Consider the following 6479-nt stretch of genomic DNA (forward strand, 5'->3'; position numbering starts at 1 on the left):
TTACTCTTTAAACAGTATCTCTCAGGAAAGTTTTCTGATAATTTTAAATGCAGCAGGTATACCCTAACATACGAAGGATTTAGCATAAGAGTTAAAAAGCAGAAGTTAAGAGCATTTCTCAGTAATGCTATATTCCCAGAGGGTAAGCTGCTGAATTTTGGGGCAGGTTGGTATTATATAGTTCACATAGGATCCTGATACAAACGGCACAAGTCAGGGAAATAACCCCACTAAAGCCTAAATGTGGGATCACTGGTAGCTAATGGAAAGTCAATCCTTTTGTCCTTTCTATTACAAGACCACAATGTATAAAATGAGTTTGAATACACCTGAAGTGGTACATCCTTAATATAAAAGGCAGGTCACAACATACACCAGAAAACTGAAAATATGATCCTCACCAATTTAACCTCTTCCAACTACCAGTAAAAGATTAGGGGATTGAATGAAAAAGATTCTTGTATCCAATATCCACTGACAGGAACAAGAACAAACTCTGCTCAGCTGTGAAGTATGATCTGTAGCAAACACAAAGAGAAGTGAAACTATATATATGAAAGTCTTGGTTACAGATATTAGCAGTGTTATAGATAATATTGCAGTAAACTAAGGTAGCATTGCTTTGGCCATGAGGGTCTAGTACTGCAGGCAAGACAAGGTTTATTGGGAGAGGTAAAAGCTTTTATAGGACCAGCTGGTATAATTATAGAAAACAAGCTGACAGGCCTGAGATGCTCTCTGCTGATTCTAATCATACCAGTTGGAGCCTGACGAAAGAATCTGTCTCTCTCTACAGTCCTGTCTCAGGAAGCTGTTAATCCATGAACTACAGACACATGGAGAATTGTTTCTGAAACGTTTATCATCTCACATGATCTTAGAGCTTGAGATTATCTAAAAAAATATTCCTGGTCATTACTGAAGTACCATGTACCTGTATAGAGCTGAAATAAACTCATTTTTTAGAAATGGAATTCCGGTATCTTTTGACACAGTTTCTAAAAGCAGCAAGAAAAGTACATAAACAATACCTCTTTGATGAAAATGTACATAGGACAAGTTTCATCTGAATGTAAAGGTAGAAGTTCTCTGCTCTTTGAAAAATCTAAATTCAAATGAAGTACAAGTTTTTGCTGCTGATCTGCTTTAACTGTTTTATCACACTTATATTCTGAAACAGGCATACTTAATACCAGAAGTAATGACTGCCACAGAAGCACAAAAGGTTCTTGAAGATACTCTGTAGCAGAAACTGTAGAAAATATTAGCAGATAAAGCAGACAAATGAAGCCTCAAGAAAGAATCTCAAGTTATGTAAATCAGTAGTGAAATTATTTTTTTAAACTAAATGCATGTTCTGAAACCATGCAGAAGTGATGATATACTATAGTACAGGTTGAAAAAAATTTAAATATGCATATAAAGCTCTTTAGAGTCAACTATAGGCCATAAATAGTATTTATGTAACATTAAAATATTACATAAATTAATATTAAATTGTTGAGATGAGTAGCTTGAGAGAGGACGCCTGCAGCACCGGAGTCGAGCGGGGAGAGATCAGCGTCCAGGAGCCTCAACTCCGAGTGACAAAAGCCATTGAGCAGGGAGCCTCAAGTCCTCAACAGGATTCGCCCAGGAGCCGGCAGCTCAGCTCTCGCGAGCAGCTGACTCACAGGGGGCGGAGCCAGCAGGCTCGGCGGCAGCTGTGAGCGGTTAAAAAGGTGCCCAGGGAGGCAAACAGAACGGGTCGAGGCGGTTTGTGCGGCAGTTCGCGTGGGCAGGCAAGCGGGCAGGCGAGTGGGGTGAGCGCCTGATCAAGAGGATTTGACTGGATTGCAGGAGGAAGAAGGACTGCTTGCTTGTGCAAAGAGACATAGACGGACTGATCGACCAGATAGATCATGGTCATCACTCGATCAAAACCTGTAGTTAGGAATAATGTGGGTACCCAGACTGAGCCTTCCTGCAGACATGCGGCCATGCAGGTCTCTGGCTGCAGTGAATGCCTGAGCCTGGCACTTGGAGAGAGCCAGCGACACCGCTTGTGTGTGGCGTCAGCAAGTAGATGACCTGCTAAAGCAGGTGGTTGAACTGAGGGAGGATGTAGAAAGGTTGAGAGCTATCAGAGAGTGTGAAAGTGAAGTTGATTGGTGGAGCCACACCCTAAGGCAAGGGCAGAGGGAAGTGGTTGAACAAGTGGTAGATCCCCTTCCCTCCTACCATCAGATAGAAGGAGTGAACTTAAGGGACAAGGAAGTATGGAGGGAGGTCCCCCCTCGGAGAGGTAAGCAAAAACCCTCACAATCCCTTCCTTCCTCCCAGTTGCCCTTGAGTAACAGGCATGAGGTCTCAGAACTACAGGGCCAGGTAAATGGAGATGGAGGGGTAGATCCATCTAGTGAGTCACCTAGGGCTTGTCACGCACCCCCATACCTTAGAACTTCCTCAACCAAGAAGAAAAGAAGAGTAATTGTCGTGGGTTGACTCCCTTCTGAGGGGAGTAGAAGGGCCCATTTGTTGACCTGATCCATCCCACAGGGAAGTCTACTGCCTACCTGGGGCTCGGATTGGAGATGTTAAAAGGAAACTCTCTGATCTGATGCAGCCCTCTGACTACTATCCACTGCTGGTTTTTCAGTTTTTTTCAGGTTGGCAATGATGAAATTACTACAAGCAGGGCAAGGGCAATGAAGAGAGACTTCAGGGCCCTGGGACGGCTGGTTAGAGGGTCTGGACTGCAAGTGGTGTTTGCCTCCATACCTGTTACAAGCAAAGGTGAAGAGATAAATAGGAAGAGACTGCAGATTAATGTATGGCTATGGGACTGGTGCCAAAGGCAGGGGTTTGGGTTTTTCAATCATAGGCTGCTATATGAGACACCTGGTTTGCTGGTGGCAGGTGGGATACATCAGTCCCACAGGGGGAGAAGGTTTCTGGGGCAGGAGTTAGCAGGGCTCATTGACAGGGCTTTAAACTAAGTAGGAAGGGGGAAGGGGAGATAACTGGGCCTGTTGGGGACAAGCCCAAGAGAAACATGCTAGGGCTTGAAGAATGGCAGACTAGGGAGAACTCTCAATCTATTGTTTCATTTGAGGGAAAGAGTAGTTGTTTAAACCCTGTCCTGCAGGGGAAAAAGGATACCTGGGCAAGAGTTAGTAGAGCTCACTCACAGAGCTGTAGGTTAGATTCGAAGTGCGAGGGGGTTGTAGCTGGGTTTGAACTACTGGGCAATGTTCTAGTATGAATGAAGACCAGAAGGCGTCCTGCCTTCCAAGGGTGCCACTAGCGTGCTCTGCTCGCTGCCTGAAATGCCTGCACACCAATGCAGGCAGCATGGGGAATAAACAGGAGGAGTTAGAAGTCTGTGTGCGGTCTAAAGGTTATGACCTGGTGGCAATTACAGAGACATGGTGGGACAGCTCACATGACTGGAATGTGGTTATGGATGGCTATGTCCTTTTTAGGAAAGATATATCAGCAAAGTGAGGTGGTGGAGTTGCTCTTTATGTGAAAGAGTGACTAGAATGTATTGAGTTCTGTCCAGGGGCAGATGAGGACCAAGTGGAAAGTCTGTGGGTGCGAATTAAGGGACAGGCTGGTACGGGTGGCACAGTTGTGGGGGTCTATTATAGACCTCCTGATCAGGACGAAGGAGTTGATGAGGCTTTCTACAGGCAATTGAAAGCAGCCTCACAACTACATGCCTTGGTCCTTATGGGGGATTTTAACTACCCCGATATTTGCTGGAAGACTTACACAGCTAGTCATTCACAGTCTAGGAGGTTCCTCCAGTGCATTGATGATAACTTCTTAATGCAAATGGTGGACAAACCAACTAGGAGAGGAGCGCTGCTGGATCTGGTACTCACCAATAAGGAGGGTCTAGTTGAAGTAGTGACGGTCAATGGCAGCCTGGGCTGCCGTGACCATGAGATGGTGGAGTTCAGGATCTTGTGTGAGAGGAATAGAATACCTAGCAAGGTCACATTTCTGGATTTTTGAAAGGCAAACTTTGGCCTCTTCAATCAATTGCTAAGGGAAGTATCATGGCAAAGGGTACTAGGTGGTAAAGGGGCTCAAGATAGTTGGTCAGCATTCAAGAACCATTTCTTCAAAGCTCAGGATCAGAGTGTCCCAATGAGTAGGAAGTCAAGTAGGGGAGCCAGGAGACCAGCATGGTTAAACAAGGAACTGCTGGGCAAACTCGTGCGGAAAAAGAGAATCTATGGATTATGGAAGGAAGGGCTGGCCACTTGGGAGGAATATAGGAATAGAGGATGTAGGGAAGCAATTAGGACAGATAAGGCCTTCTTGGAACTTAATCTGGCAAGTCGGGTCAAGGACAATAGAAAGGGCTTCTTCAAATACATAGCAAATAAAACTAACACAAGAAGCAGTATAGGCCCACTGCTGAATGAGGTGGGTGCCTTGGAGACAGAGGATATAAAGAAGGCAGAGGTGTTGCCTCTGTCTTTACTCCTGCAGACTCTCCCTGGGGGACCCAGATTCCTATAGCCCCGGAAGGAGTCAGGATAAAGGAGGAGTTTGCTTTGGTAGATGAGGATTGGGTTAGGGATCAGTTAAGTAATCTGGGCATCTATAAATTGATGGGTCTGGATGGAATACACCTGCAGGTGCTGTGGGAGCTGGCGGAGGTCATTGCTGAGCCACTCTCCATCATCTTTGGTAAGTCGTGGGAAACAGGTGAGGTGCTTGAGGATTGGAGGATGGCAAATGTCACGCCAGTCTATAAGAAGGGCAAGAAGAAGGACCCGGGTAGTTACAGACCGGTCAGCCTTACCTGCATCCCTGGAAAGGTGATGGAACAACTTATTCTTGACACCATCTCTAGACATATCAAGGATAAGGGGGTCATTAAGAGCAGCCAACATGTCTTTACCAAGGGGAAGTCATGTTTTACCAACCTTATAGCCTTCTATGAGCAAGTATCTAGGTGGATGGATGATGGCAGACAGGTAGATGTGGTTTTTCTTGATTTCAGTAAGGCATTTGATACTGTCTCCAACAGCATCCTCATAGATAAGCTAAGGAAGTGTGGGCTTGATGATCAGGTAGTGAGGTGGATCAAGAACTGGTTGGAAGGAAGAAGACAGAGTTGTGGTCAATGGGGCAGAATCTAGCTGGAGGTCTGTGGCTAGTGGAGTCCCTCAGGGGTCAGTAATGGGACCAGTGCTGTTTAATATTTTCATCAACGACCTGGATGAGGGAACTGAATGTACCCTCAGCAAGTTTGCTGAATGATACTAAACTGGGAGGAGTGGCTGACACACCAGAGGGCTGTGGTGCCATTCAGCGAGGCCTGGACAGGCTGGAGAGTTGGGCGGAGAGGAACTTGGTGAAATTCAACAAGGGCAAGTGTAGAGTCTTGCATCTGGGGAAGAACAACCCCATGTACCAATACAGGTTGGGGGCTGACCTGCTGGACAGTAGTGACGGGGAAAGGGACCTGGGGGTCCTGGTGGATAGGAGGATGACTATGAGCCAGCAATGTGCCCTTGTGGCCAAGAAGGCCAATGGCATCCTAGGGTGCATTAGAAAGGGTGTGGTTAGTTGGTCAAGAGAGGTTCTCCTCCCCCTCTACTCTGCCTTGGTGAGGCCACATCTGGAATATTGTGTCCAGTTCTGGGCCCCACAGTTCAAGAAGGACAGGGAATTGCTTGAAAGAGTCCAGCGCAGAGCTACAAAGATGATTAAGGGAATGGAACATCTCTCTTATGAGAAGAGGCTGAGGGAGCTGGGACTCTTTAGCTTGGAGAAGAGGAGACTGAGGGGTGACCTCATCGATGTTTACAAATATGTAAAGGGTGAGTGTCAGGATGATGGAGCTAGGTTTTTTTCAGTGGTGTCCAGTGATAGACAAGGGGCAATGGGTGTAAACTGGAGCATAGGAGGTTCCATGTGAACATCAGGAAAAATTCCTTTACTGTGAGAGTGACCGATCACTGGAACAGCTTGCCCAGGGGGGTTGTGGAGTCTCCTACGTTGGAGATATTCAAGGCCTGCCTGGACAAGTTCCTGTGTGATGTACTCTAGATCACCGTGCTCTTCCAGGAGGGTTGGACTAGATGACCTTTTGAGGTCCCTTCCAACCCTTAGGATTCTGTGATTCCGTGATTAACTGAAGAAGAACTAGGTACTAAATTAAAAATTATCAAGCAAGAGCAGAAATGGTTTCCTTGAAATAGGCGTCATGTAAAATAGCAGGTTGTCAGGAAACAAATCTATTATAGCATTTACGGACACGGCAATAAAATGATAGCATAGCCAGAGCTTGCTTATAATTGTCAAATTCAGTTATTCAATTATTGATGTACCGACAACAGCCACTGTCAGTTTATTTTTCCCCCAGCTGTCACTCTCTTAAAAGAAGTAAAGATGAGGGACACTGACCTCTGCCATCTTCTTGACTCTTCATGTGGTAGGAAAACATTAGTAAAGGATAATTACAATGTTTTGCA

Source organism: Pezoporus occidentalis, unplaced genomic scaffold (genome assembly GCF_034315485.1).
Source record: "Pezoporus occidentalis ecotype Australia unplaced genomic scaffold, CSIRO_AGI_Poc_V1 ctg24, whole genome shotgun sequence".
NCBI lineage: Eukaryota > Metazoa > Chordata > Aves > Psittaciformes > Psittacidae > Pezoporus > Pezoporus occidentalis.